Consider the following 13,909-nt stretch of genomic DNA (forward strand, 5'->3'; position numbering starts at 1 on the left):
AGTGGTGAATACACATTTGCTGGGAAAATTGTAGAATCATGACATTCTTACCTTACCTGTCATCTAAGTTAAGTGACAACTAATGACTTCATTAATATGATAATTAAGCAGTGATCATTCTAAGGTTGGTACAGCCACTGCCATGGAAACTTCATTAGGTTCCCTTATAATATTGCTAATTGCGTGTCAATTATGTCGTTTAGCCTACTCAGACATTAATTTCTATGCAAATTATCAGTAGTTTTTCCAGAATAGTGTGTACATATCTGCAAAGCTATGCACACACTCTATTCTACTATAAACTTATAAACTCCACATACTGCAGTTTGCAAATAATTCTCCAGAGTGCTCCAAATGGTATCACATGTCTCAGTATTTAACAGAAAACTGCATGGTGATGTTTGGATAGGTTATTTCTATTTCGGTTATTTCCTTTTGATAGCCATCTTAACTTACCTGTCAACACTTTCTACCACAAAGTAGCTCAGTGGTTGCATCTTTACCACATGACAACAGTTAAAACCCCTTCATTTACAGCTCTAATAAGCGCTACTGAAGTACCAGTGGTAGAGCCACCCTTGCCCACTGTGGCTTTTTTGATTGAGAGAGAAAAAGAAAAGCAGTGAGAGAAGGCAAGTAAACATGGCTAAAATGGATTCTTGGTGTCTATATTTCATGTTGAAAATTGGCTCATAAATCCAGTGGTTTGATCTATGGAACCCGTTGTTGCTTGAAAAAACCTCCGTAAATGTGTAATTTCTCCCTTGACAGAACACAGCCGAAAGGCTATCTTTCTTGCTTCCTCCTCCCCTCTCTCCCCTTTCCTCTGTCTCATTCTCACTGGCTCTCTCTACTTGCCTCATGTTGGATTAATGCTCTGCTCTCTTCCCCTCTCTTCCTTCATGCTCTTCAGATATCTTCTTTTCATCACTGCTCATCCATTTATCAAAACTGGGGCTCCTCTTTCTCACCCCCTCCCCTTGCTATTTCCCAGTATCTAAACCCATCTTTAAGTTGTATGGCAGGTATCTTGTATGATAGGCTTTAAGAAGGTGGAGGTTATTAATAAATACTAGTCCAAATTGAAAATAGTTGTGCAGGGATGCATCACCAGTCATGTGTGAATGATAAAGCCCCCCATAAACTCTCATCTACCCCTACCTGCCATGAGCTCCAGTCGGGGCTACAGTGTACATTCTACAGTACTGATGTGAAAAGCATGAGGCAGAACACCACAGCATAGTGTCTAATAATGTGGTTGTGATGGCATTGAGATGGAATCTCTTTATCAAGGCGGGGCTGAGGCTTTAATCATGGCCTAAGAGGTGCACTGGCGATTTATCATAATTGAACTCTATCCAGGCTAATCGCTGGCATAAGTCACTGTCGAGAGGTCACTCGGCTGCACCAGCGGGCAATGCCGGCAGTGGTGATTGAACATGCGGTTAAGAGTAAAAATGTGTACGGAGGGGCATAAGGCAGGAAGAGGCAGGTTATAACAGATGTGATAGAGCCTTGTTCAAATACGTCACGCCTGGAGGTAATCACTGATGTGACAGTGATTAGATTGGCTATGCCTCCTCTCTGTGGTATGGTGCTGTATACCAATCATGTCACACACAATCACTGATTACTTGAAGGGATAGAGGCAGGAATGGTGCAATAAGAGTGTAAGGACAGGCTCTGGATAATTTCTTCCCTGAGCTCAGGATTGAGCACTTGCTATATGGGCCAAAACAGACTTTGACCTCCGTGGCCCTCTCTCATCTCCATGCCTCTCACTTTGACTTTCACCTCCTCATGTATTTAGGTCACCTTGAGGGTGAAAACTTTTAATCATTGTTCCACATCAAATTCACCTGTGCCCTCTGGGACGCTGAGCTGCAACAAAGAAGAGGCGAGCTGAAAGTGCATGTTGGGAAATCACAAGTGCCCACAGGGTTGGACAGTGGAAGTCATTTCCAGTGGATTTTTTTGCTAGTGGGGGAAGGACCGCTGCAACACAAACCCAATCACTGGTTCTAAGCAGTGCTTACAGCTAGGCATTAACCCCACTGTCCACTCTCCACATTAAAGCCCCAGGGAGGCACAAGAGAGTGGAGTGGAGTGGAGCAGAGAGTGGGACTAAATCTAGACTTCCTATTTCTCAGTACTGTGCTGCTCCCGGGAACATTCCTGGTCAGGTGGTGTTAGGACACCTTGAAAGGAAAGAACAGGACTAGTTGGTGATGGAGCAGAAAAGTAATTTTAAGGAGAGAACTGATGACTTAAGAGATGATGAAAGACTTCCCAACAAGAACTGAGATTGAGAACATAAAACAAACAAGAAAAGGAGTGCCATTTTCAGATTAGCACCAACGTATTTAGAGTTACAGTCACATTTTCAATTACACATGACAATGTCACAAAACTGATAAAAGTCTGTCTAAGCAATGCAATCTTTGTAACCCCTTGACCTCATGACCTGTTTGTTTTGTTTGTGAATCTGTAAAAAACTTTCATAAATAAAGAGTTAAAAAAAAAAACTGATAAAAGTCACAAAAGGGAAGGAATGAAAAACACAAATACTAGACTCCAAATGTTTTTAACCTGGGTTTTAAAATTGTCTATGATTTGACATAATGAGCCCATTTACATTCACAATAATGCTCCAATCATTATCTGATTTCTGGAGTTATCAGACTATTAGTGATCATGTAAATAGTATAATCTGATCTGTTTTATCAGGTAACAGCAGTAATCCAATTATGTCCCTAGTACTCCAATGTCTTCATGCATGTATTGAATAGAATAGAGTAGAAAAGACTTTATTGTCATTACACAGGTAGTGCAACGAGATTACAGAATACAGGACAATATGATTTATTCCATTATTGTGTGTCTGCACATGTATAAACACAATTAAAATCGTAGAGAACGAAAGTTACATAGTCAAATGTGAGCAGAAGATAACAGGAAGTTTGATTCTACCCTCACTATGAATGTATGTACTCAGAATGAAATCCGATAATGGACTGGAATGTCTAAACTGGGGTTTATTGATTATTGCATTTCCTGCATGTAAATGTATAGATGTGATTATTCCAATTATCTGATTACTTCCACTTATCAGATTTTATGGTCATGTAAATGGGCTCAATCAGACATGTACGTAATGAGGAAAAAACAAAGCACAGTTTCATCATCCAACTCATATACTAACAGTGACATATTAAAGTGCATCTTAGCCACACCTACTACACCTAAATTAAATAGATATAGTACAATTCTTCATCTTCTGTGGTACTGTGCATGTTTATCAGGTAAAATGTCAAAGCATCTTTTTCAACTTGACCCTCTTAATGCTCTTCGACTTCTACCAGTGGAGGCACACGTCTTTTTTTCCTTTGACTAAAGCACATCATAGATTTTACTGGTGAGGACTATGCTGAAATTACTATATATAATAAAGGTTCTGCACCTTTGGGATCGCAGTTTTCCCCAAAGTGTAAAGTTGCTGACTCGTTTAAAAAAAAAAAAAAAAAACACAACTGGAAAGCTCTCAGTCATGCAGCCCAATAAACCTCGACCAAATTCCTCACATCATATCACTACCAATACAAGAGATGAAAAACCAGCAGAACATCATTTACTGTTACAACTTACATGCAAGTATGTGATACATTAGAATTAGAATCAAGTCTGATCAATTATGACTAAGACCTGGCTTTTACAACTTTCACCCCATAATGGAAATGTTTTTCCTGACCTTTACCTTTGACTTCAAATGGTCAGAATATGTAGTCCTCTGTACTCACTGTCATCAGGAACACAGACAGATGATGATCGAAATGGAACCCAATTGATGGAAATAATTAAAGCAACAACTTCTCTTATTTACAGGTGAGTGTCGTCTAAAGTAGGGGAGATAGTGTAAAACCAAATAGCCAGAATGGTAAACTTTGAGATATTTAATCCACAACTATTGTTGTCACAACTCCCAAATGATTTTTCCTGTCTTTCCTAAGTGATTTATCACCATTTATTATATAATTCTCTGCATTTTGCATTTTTCAGTGAAAATCAGGTATTTTTCTGTGTTTAATTCATCATGTAGATGTTCATTAAAGCTCAGTGTAAAGTTGAGCGTTATATCAATTCAGACAAAAATGAGGAGAAAGTGAAAACTGAACTGAAACTGAACATACAAACAAGTATTTTCATCCACTGTCATTGATCCAACTCCATGGGTTTTACTGGCAAATCAATGTTGTTGAAGATGATGGTGTTTCCTTGTTCACTATGGAGCCTCTGAACATCCAAATGGGTCATATCCGATGAGAATGAAAAGATGACAAACTGCATTTTACATTTAATTATTATTTATTCATATCCATTTATTATTTATTATTTATTTAATTATTTACATGTTTCAATTATTTACATAGGATTAGTGGATCAACAGGTATTAAAAACAGTTTATATCAGTAGATGGTTTTGGTTGGTGGTGGATGTTTGGGTCTTTAAGGATTAAAAGTTCCACAACTCCAAATGCTAAAAGTCTTAGGAAACTAAAATACACTAAAGCCTGTAATTTAGGTTCTTATGTCCACAGTGATCATCAAAAAGTATTAGAAAAAAATACATTTCAAAAATAGTCATTTAAGTTGTGCCCCATGAGACCTTATTTTGGAAAGAAATTTTATTACCCATTAGAATTATGCCATCATTTACACATGATGTCACTTTAAAAGATGATTTTACATGTCAGGAGTCACACTTCATTGTAAAATGTTTGAGGAGTCTGGAAATACATAAGTAGAATGACATGATGGAAGTGACGTCAGCATACACTATATTGCCAAAAGTATTCGCTCACCCATTCAGATAATCAGAATCAGGTGTTCCAATCACTTCCATGGCCACAGGTGTATAAAATCAAGCACCTAGGCATAAAGACTGCTTTTACAAACATTTGTGAAAGAATGGGTCGCTCTCAGGAGCTCAGTGAATTCCAGTGTGGAACTGTGATAGGATGCCACCTGTGCAACAAATCCAGTTGTGAAATTTCCTCGCTCCTAAATATTCCACAGTCAACTGTCAGCTGTATTATAAGAAAGTGGAAGTGTTTGGGAATGACAGCAACTCAGCCACAAAGTGGTAGGCCACGTAAACTGACGGAGCGGGGCCAGCGGATGCTGAGGCGCATAGTGTGAAGAGGTCGCCAACTTTCTGCAGAGTCAATCGCTACAGACCTCCAAACTTCATGTGGCCTTCAGATTAGCTCAAGAACAGTGCGCAGAGAGCTTCATGGAATGGGTTTCCATGGCCGAGCAGCTGCATCCAAGCCATACATCAAGTGCAATGCAAAGCGCTGGATGCAGTGGTGTAAACCACGCCGCCACTGGACTCTAGAGCAGTGGAGGCGCGTTCTCTGGAGTGACCAATCGCGCTTCTCCATCCGGCAATCTGATGGACGGGTCTGGGTTTGGCGGTTGCCAGGAGAACGATACTTGTGGGACCGCATTGTGCCAAGTGTAAAGTTTGGTGGAGGGGGGATTATGGTGTGGGGTTGTTTTTCAGGAGCTGGGCTTGACCCCTTAGTTCCAGTGAAAGGAACTGTGAATGCTTCAGCATACCAAGACATTTTGGACAATTCCATGCTCCCAACTTTGTGGGAACAGTTTGGAGCTGGCCCCTTCCTCTTCCAACATGACTGTGCACCAGTGCACAAAGCAAGGTCCATAAAGACATGGATGACAGAGTCTGGTGTGGATGAACTGGACTGGCCTGCACAGAGTCCTGACCTCAACCCCATAGAACACCTTTGGGATGAATTAGAGCGGAGACTGAGAGCCAGGCCTTCTCGTCCAACATCAGTGTGTGACCTCACAAATGTGCCTCTGGAAGAATGGTCAAAAATTCCCATGAACACACTCCTAAACCTTGTGGACAGCCTTCCCAGAAGAGTTGAAGCTGTTATAGCAGCAAAGGGTGGACCGACGTCATATTGAACCCCATAGACTAGGAATGGGATGTCACTTAAATTCATATGCGAGTCAAGGCAGGTGAGCAAATACTTTTGGCAATATAGTGTAACATTATGTCTCTATTGTCTGCTCAGAGCTGTTGAAGATGTCTTTTCTTCAGCATGAGCAGATTTGTTGTCATTTTCTTATTATTTAATACTTTTTCTTGCTTCCAAATTATTATTTTTTATTTTGAACATGCAAAGAAACAAAATAAAACACAACAAAACAAAGAAAAATAAGACAAAAACAAAATAACATTTAAATGAACGGAATCTATCTTCAGGTATGTGTCTGAATTTGCATGGCTGAAAAGGAGTAGTAAGAAGTATAAACTCATTTAATCCTACCCCTCAAGTGCTTTTACACCTTTATCAGTAACTTAATACATGAATCAAACGATACATTTTTCCTAATTTAGCATTCAACCCACAACTAATACATAATGCAGTAATTAAATTATACACAACAATGCTATCATGGCAGTACAGTCATACAAACAGACATCAACAGTTCAACAATTTTCTTCAATAATTACAGCATATTTATCAACACAACATTGTCCATAAACAAACAGCCCTCATTGTCATTATTAAATATTACACCTCACAAAAATCTATTCTGTGTATCTTTTTATAAACTTAACTATGTTTGATATTTAGTTTATCTCCACACACAATTTGTTCCACAATTTTACTCCACAGATGGTAATACAGAAACTTTTTAACATAGTGCACACTTTATGAATCTATCCCCTTAAATCATAACCTTCCTCTCTTTCACAAAACATTTCCTGAATATTACCCAGCAGTAAGTTAATTCTTTGCTTTATACATCATTTGAATAGTTTTGAACTCCACAAGGTCAATGAGTTTTAAAGTTTTAGATTGTAAAAATAGTGGATTGGTGTGTTCATGAAAACCAATATTGTAAAAAATTCTTATTGCTCTTTTTTGCAGTATAAAAAGTCTTTGTAAAAAGCTTGCATATGTATTTCCCCCTACCTCCAAATAGTAACTTAAATAAGGTAAGACTAATGAATTATACAGAATGTGAAGTGATTTTTGATCTAATATCTCCTTTGCTCTGGCCAGGACTGAGATGCTTGTGAATAGTTTGTTGTGTACATGTTTTATGTGACGTTTCCAGCTAATTTTATCATCAGTTATCACTCCAAGAAACCTGCTTTAATTCACATTTTCTATATCTACACCCTCTATTTGTACCTTTACCTAATTACTTATTTTACATTTACCAAAAATCAGGATTTTTGTTTTACACAGATTGATTGACAACTTATTTTTGTCAATCCATAATTTAGTTTTATTTAGCTCTGAAGTGATTAAGTCCAAAAGTTGCTGTAAATCCTCACCAGTTCCTAAAATATTTGTGTCATCAGCAAATAATATAAATTTCATGTCATTAGTGATGATGGAGAATCGGACCACTGCATCATATTGTCATCACATCCCAAATTAGAGTCTGGACTTTATGGTGGTTAATCCATGTGTGAAAATGATGTCTTATTCAGCCTAAACCATTTTGTCACAAGCCTGATGACCCTGATTAATCCTGGCATTGTCCAATCTTTTAGACGTTAAAGACATGAGAGGCTACTTGCCGCAGTTAGTTCATTAAACAGCCTGGCCAAAAAAAGGAACTGCCTGGATTTAACTAAGCAAATAGTTCAGATCCTTCTGTGGGTAAGTACTGCAGTGGTTAATAATGTTTCAGCTGTAACAAGTTATTTAACTCTAACTGACACAGTAAGAGTCCACTCATGTCTTTAATGTCAAAAAGATTGGACAATGCCAGGATTCATCGGGGTCATCAGGCTTGACAGAATGGTTCAGGGAGAATGAGACATAATTTTCACACATGGATTAACCACCATAAAGTCCAGACTCTAATTTGGGATGTGATGAAGACTTGATGCGGCCGTCCAATTCTCCATCATCAATAATCAAAAATTGATGCAACTATGGATAGAAACAATATTATGAACCTTATTGTGACACTATATAAGCATTATGTGGCAAAAAGGATGTCACAGTGAATGTCTCCTGTAATCAAAACCAAAGGTAGTGCAGTAAAATTTTGCATGTATGACTTCTTGTTGGCTGAGCTGTGTATTCACAGCCTTTTATTTTGTTGTATGTGACTGCCATATTAGTTTGTTCTTAGACTATATTTAATCTAATTAGCTAACATACTCTGCCAACATATTTAGCCCAAACTTTCTAGCAAAGAAGATCAATCGAAATATGACCTGCCACATCTTCACAGTCTGATAAATGGTCTAAACAGCAGAACAAGCTTTTTTTGGACTAGATTTTGTGATTGTGTTGTTTATTTCCACTAAGCTTTTTCTGTATGCTTGTGACCCACTCATCCTTGATAAGAGATATGTATTTTTACTATTTCAAGCCAAATTTCCAAAGTAGATGAGAGGAACAAAAATAAGATTCATTATTTTTGTATTTTCCTCCATCTCCTATTACACTAACAGTGCACAGTAAACACATTGTTTGGATTTTCCTTTTTTTTCCCCATATTTACAAATTCCTACCTCAGCATCATTGTCTGTGTTGATATGACAGACAGGAAACCCATCAGTGGAGTGTGGCCAGTGTAGGTCAGTGCTGGGATTCCAGACTCTGAACAGTAGCAGGTCGGACAGAGCAGCTCCATTCTGTTCTCCCATCAGCACTTAGAAACAAACCAGTTTGATTCGATTTGTCAGTGAGAGATTGAGAGGCCTGTGAACAATATGTGACAGAGTTACCTTGGCAAAGCAGTGTGGCCAATGTCTTTCTCCCTCTCTTTACCTGTGCAAGCACAATTCTCATAAAGAAAAAAAAATCCAATTTACCATGCGATTCACAGCTGTCACAGCAGGGGAATTAAACATTACCCATAACTCACCGGTGGTGCTGAGCAGGTCAATGGATGGCAGGGATGGTAACATCACTCTGGGGTGCAATAACAAAGGATTTTAACCTTCTCTAACCTGACACCTTCACTAGGGCTGCTAGCAGAACATCCTCCTGCGCAACAGCAGCTTTCACCAAGCTGGTTAACAATCTCCGGCCAGGTTGATGACTCAACTTACTGGTACACACCTTACTACTCATCACTCAAATTTCTGCCCAACACAAACAGGAAGATGCGGGGAAATGTCAGCATAAATGCAATGTTTTCCACCCCACTGGATTTGGAGCAGTTCTTGTGATGCTCCATGGGGGGTTGCTGGGATCGTGTAGCTACTACAAGCGTCCTGGTGTCATCACCCACTCAGGCTGACTGCTTGCCTGGCTGGCCCGCCACCACCACAGCCTCAATTACCTGACTGACGTTTCATTAGTGCCTGCAGCTGATCCCATGGCTGAGAGGCAGTGGTGCGCAGAGGAGCACGGAGCCGGAGAGAGACAGAGAAGGAGGGGAGAGAAGGAGGCTTCAACACATTACATTCTCATGCGCTGTCAGTGTCACAGCTACAGCCACACAGCCACTCATTACATTGCAGTCATTTAGTACATGCTCTTATTGAGCTGGACGATGTATACTAAAATAGAGCTGGTTGGGTATTATGTGGTGACACCAGTTTTGAGCTGACATTCACATACCTGCCCTGATTGTTGGAGCAGGTGAGCAGTGTGAGAGGCTCAAGGTGAGTGTGTGTGTGTGTGTGTGTGTGTGTGTGTGTGTGTGTGTGCGTGCGCACATGTGATATAAGATAGTAGCAGCAGCAGCAGCAGCTGGAGGTGTCTTTATGAGACAAATCAATCCGGTGCAGTGTACTGATCAGAGTTTTATCTTCTGTTCTTGTGTTTCTGTGCATGTGTGACCTGATACACATCACGTGCAGTAACAGGTTCTGTATGCGTACCTGATTTGTGTCTTTGTGTGTGTGTGTGTGCGTGTGTGCGTGTGTGCGTGTGTGTGTGGCCTTCTCCATCCTCAGGGTTAGTGCAGGCCATGTCAGAGATGATCCAGGGCGGAGCTGAGGGGGGCTTAGTGAGACCCCCGGCCTGAGCCTCTCCACAGAGCCCACGCTTGGCTGGCGTTTACTTCCCATTTGTCATCCAGGGCCAGTAAGACCCCCGGAGAGATTAGGGGCAGAGCAGAGAGACTGGAGGAGTAGCAGGAATAAGAGGATCAGTTAAGCTATAAACACAGACAAGTTTGTGTCTCTCACCCACTCTGGCGCAGTGACAGTTTGTAATGGCTGTCAAAAGTTGGCTCTGTGCTGTACATCTTCCTTTAAAAGACAATGCAGTGCCTGGATGTGACATATGTCTGTGTCTGCAACCACAACAGGTAGGAACTTCTATAAGTTCAATCAGCCACTGCTCAAGTTGGACATTAAACAAAAGTTAACTGCGCTGAACCACACTGACCTAAACTAATGAACCATGACCCAATGCCGAACAGAAAATGCAAAGGTTTAGCTATAATTAGAATTCTGTCACACAAAGACCATTAGTCAAAGCCCGAGATCTTCTTCATTTCCATATTTTTGAATATTCTACTTAATTATGCAAAGAGAATAGTGAGGTAGATGAGAAGTTTTAAGAAAGCCTCATAAAGTCCTTATTAAGAGCAGAGGGGATTAATGACAGTTAATATGAGGCCAATCAAACATTTAATGCAAAGGCCCTCCTGCAGGCAAACAGTATTTAAATGAGTCAATTAGACATTCATTATCTACGGGCCTATAAGTGGAGTCAGATCTGCATAAATGTTGGTGCAGAGAATCACTCCCCTCTAAAAAGGACTTAATGAAATATTAAAAAAGTTAACAACTTAGACACGGAAAATGTACAAATATTGATTGCTAGAGGGCTGGTTACATGTCATCAAATCAGGCGAGAATGCTCGATATCCACTGGAGATTGTCTCATAAATCATAATTATTGAGTTAGCATGATCTCTTCTCCCAATTAGCCATGTAGCATTGTTTGAGTAGAATGAGCACAAGGCTAAAAATAGGGGGAAGCCCTCCTATTGTCCAGTATGAAATCCTCTACATCCTGAATGTCTTTGGTTTCACTGTAACTTCCGCTAAATTATCATTATGGTAACAAACCACCTTAAAATAAGCAGATATACACAAAAATATACATATTCTGCAGAGGATGACTTGAATAATGTACCAAACTATGCAGATATATCATTGTCAGGACCCCCTCCCTCTCTCCCTCCTCCTCCTCGTCGTATCCTTCTTTCTTTCTCTCTCCGTGTCTGAGCCTCCACTCTTGTCAGTTGCCCCAGCACACAATTACTGTGTGTGATTGCTATCAGGCGGGACGGTCTGGGAGGCTCCCAAATTAGGGCCTAAATAGGATTTCCTACAAGGCGAAGGGCACAGGCCTGGACATGGTAATGAAAGCCTATACATCACAATCAGGCCGACAATCCTATTCATACTGCAACACATTACTCTCACTCCTCATAATTATAGAGGGGTGACAGACGGGCCTGTGAGGCATGGCGGAGGAGGCGAGGAGTGTGAGGGGGTGAGGAGGAGGAGGGGGGTGTAAGCGGGGTGTTAGTAAGGAAAGGCAGCTGAGCAGTGTGACAGTTAGTTTCGAGTGGCTTCTCGTCTCCACTTCTGTGATCTCTTGATACAGAGAGTGACCGGATTAGGTGACAGTATACTGGTTCCAGTTCCTACATAGTCGTAGCAAAGCACTTCTGCCACTTATAGATGTGTGTAATTACCGAAAAGACCTCTAATTTGGGTGTTTTTTTTTCTTCTCCCAGTGGTAAGATTCTTCCAATGGGAGGCTGACCACATCTTCTATCAAGACTGACTGACACAGGCACAAGCACAAACACAAACACACACACATTCATTCACACAACGTGATGTGATGAGATGTGAGGGAGGACAGCTTTGCGATCAATACCATGAGCAGGAATCAGCGATGGGGAGAATAAGACAATGGCCTATCAGATTGAGGTTGACTTCTCCTTGTATGTGTCGCAGGGCCTGTGACAATAGATTGGCCGAGAAATCCGATGGCACTCACCAAACGGAGGGAAAAAAGAGGAGAGAGGAGACGAAAGGAGATGAAAAGAAAGATTGCTAATGCTCTCCAAGCAGGCATTTTAATCTGTGACAGAGGGGGATTTGGTGAAAGCCATTATCACACAGCAACCCCCCCCCATCTTCCTCTCTCCTTTTCTTTTCTGATAAGACAACCTTATCAGACTGCTTGGGGATGAATGTGTGTGTGTTTGCATCCACACCTTTTGCATGTGTTTGTGTTGCAAAATGGGATATTCCAAATTCATTGGAGCCAACAAAGCCCCACTCTGTCAATGTAAATCACCTTAAGAACTCAGTCAAATGGTGAGGATCGCAAAATGAATTCAAGATCACAATAAACCACTTCACCAGTCAAAGAAACAGCAGCACAGGGAAGCATGAACATGAAGTGCATTGTTACATCTGTTTGCAGCTGCAGGCCTTTTTTTTTTTACCTCTCATGATCAAATCACAAGCTTAAAAAGAAAGAGATGAGGTAAGTAAGGGGGAGATGATGACGGTGTATGCACACTCATGTCACACATTCACCTCTGGAAAGTTGTCCGTTTTGTCAGCGGTACCAGGTACAAGAGGTTGAGATGACTCTTGTGAGGCATCAGATGGAGAGCTGGGCATTAGATGACTCTTCCTGATGTAATGGACAGTGGGTGCAGCTGGATGTTCTCTAAGTACATTTTGCTGTCTGTTGATGTGAACATGAGTGACTATACATATATTTGTATGTTTTTGTCTGTGTGTGTGCGTTAGGATGAGTGTGTGTGCTCTCAACGTGGTGTCCCTTCTGTAATCAGGACAATCTATCAGCTCTTGCTGCTCATTAATCACTAGACAGGCACACATGCATGTTCACACACACAGAACGCACCTAGGGATTAGGGCAGGGGGTGAACAGTACAGTTACTATAGTGGAGCACTCACACCTGATCCACAGATGGTAGGATGTCAGCAGATGAAAAACACTTTGAAACCAGGTGAAAGAACATGCTCCAAGTTATGAAAATGGCCACAGAGAGGACAAGATCAAGAAACAAAATGTTGCATGTTGTTTTTCTTGTTTGTTCCTGGTGTGATGTTACAGTAAAGGTGCACCTGAACAACCATACCATTGCCACCATAAGCTTCAAGATACTGGCCACAGAATGTACTTATTAGCTGCTGAAAGCTTTTGATCCACCATGTCATTTTTCTTGTCTTTGTCCTGGAATAGTTTTGTTGAAGATGTCTACAATATTTAGTGATGGCAATATTTGGTTACAGATTGCAACCAACAGCATACCTTCCCAATGCTCACATAGGGTGACCACAGAAAGATGCGAATGTATGTAGTAGCTGCACTTACTGTAATAACACTGTTAACACAAAAACTTTCACTCTCACCTTTAAACTGGGATGAAGGTCTACATTAATAAACTGTAAGTCAACTATTAGTTGCAGTAGACTTACAGTTACTAGGTCGCTGTGGTCTGGCATATCTTGGCCTAAACAACCCTTCAAAATCCACATTTCAGTATACTAAACTGAAATTTCTACCTGGAATTGGGACTGTGACCCTCTTGAGTATAAAGTGGTTCAGAGGATGAATGAATGCATGAATTTGGACCATGCCTTTGCAAACCGCTATGCTTCCCCTCCCCCTTGAAATTCTATGGGATTGAGAAGATCATGATGTCCACTAGAAGTGGAGATGTGCCAGAGAAACTCAACACAGTGACTCCACCTGGACTTAATGAGGACATCAGTTTAAAATGTTGTCTTTGTTAAAACTGTTTAAAACCCAGTGATTATAAATGTAGGATAGTCTAGTATTGGGACCATCCTATGATGACAGAAAAAAAATTAACAGCTT

The 13,909-nt window shown here is 40.6% G+C and overlaps 1 long non-coding RNA gene across 1 annotated transcript; it reads right to left on the reverse strand.

The window, feature by feature from the left end:
- Window positions 1–11: 11 nt before the first annotated feature.
- On the reverse strand, window positions 12–13,433 carry LOC115417922 (uncharacterized). Its single transcript, XR_003935222.1, has 3 exons — window positions 13,423–13,433; window positions 9,515–9,519; window positions 12–2,495 (listed from the first exon to the last, which is right to left on the reverse strand). It is a non-coding gene; the product is annotated as an uncharacterized LOC115417922 (long non-coding RNA).
- Between the last annotated feature and the right edge of the window lie 476 nt (window positions 13,434–13,909).

Source organism: Sphaeramia orbicularis, chromosome 4 (genome assembly GCF_902148855.1).
Source record: "Sphaeramia orbicularis chromosome 4, fSphaOr1.1, whole genome shotgun sequence".
NCBI classification, from domain to species: Eukaryota; Metazoa; Chordata; class Actinopteri; order Kurtiformes; family Apogonidae; genus Sphaeramia; species Sphaeramia orbicularis.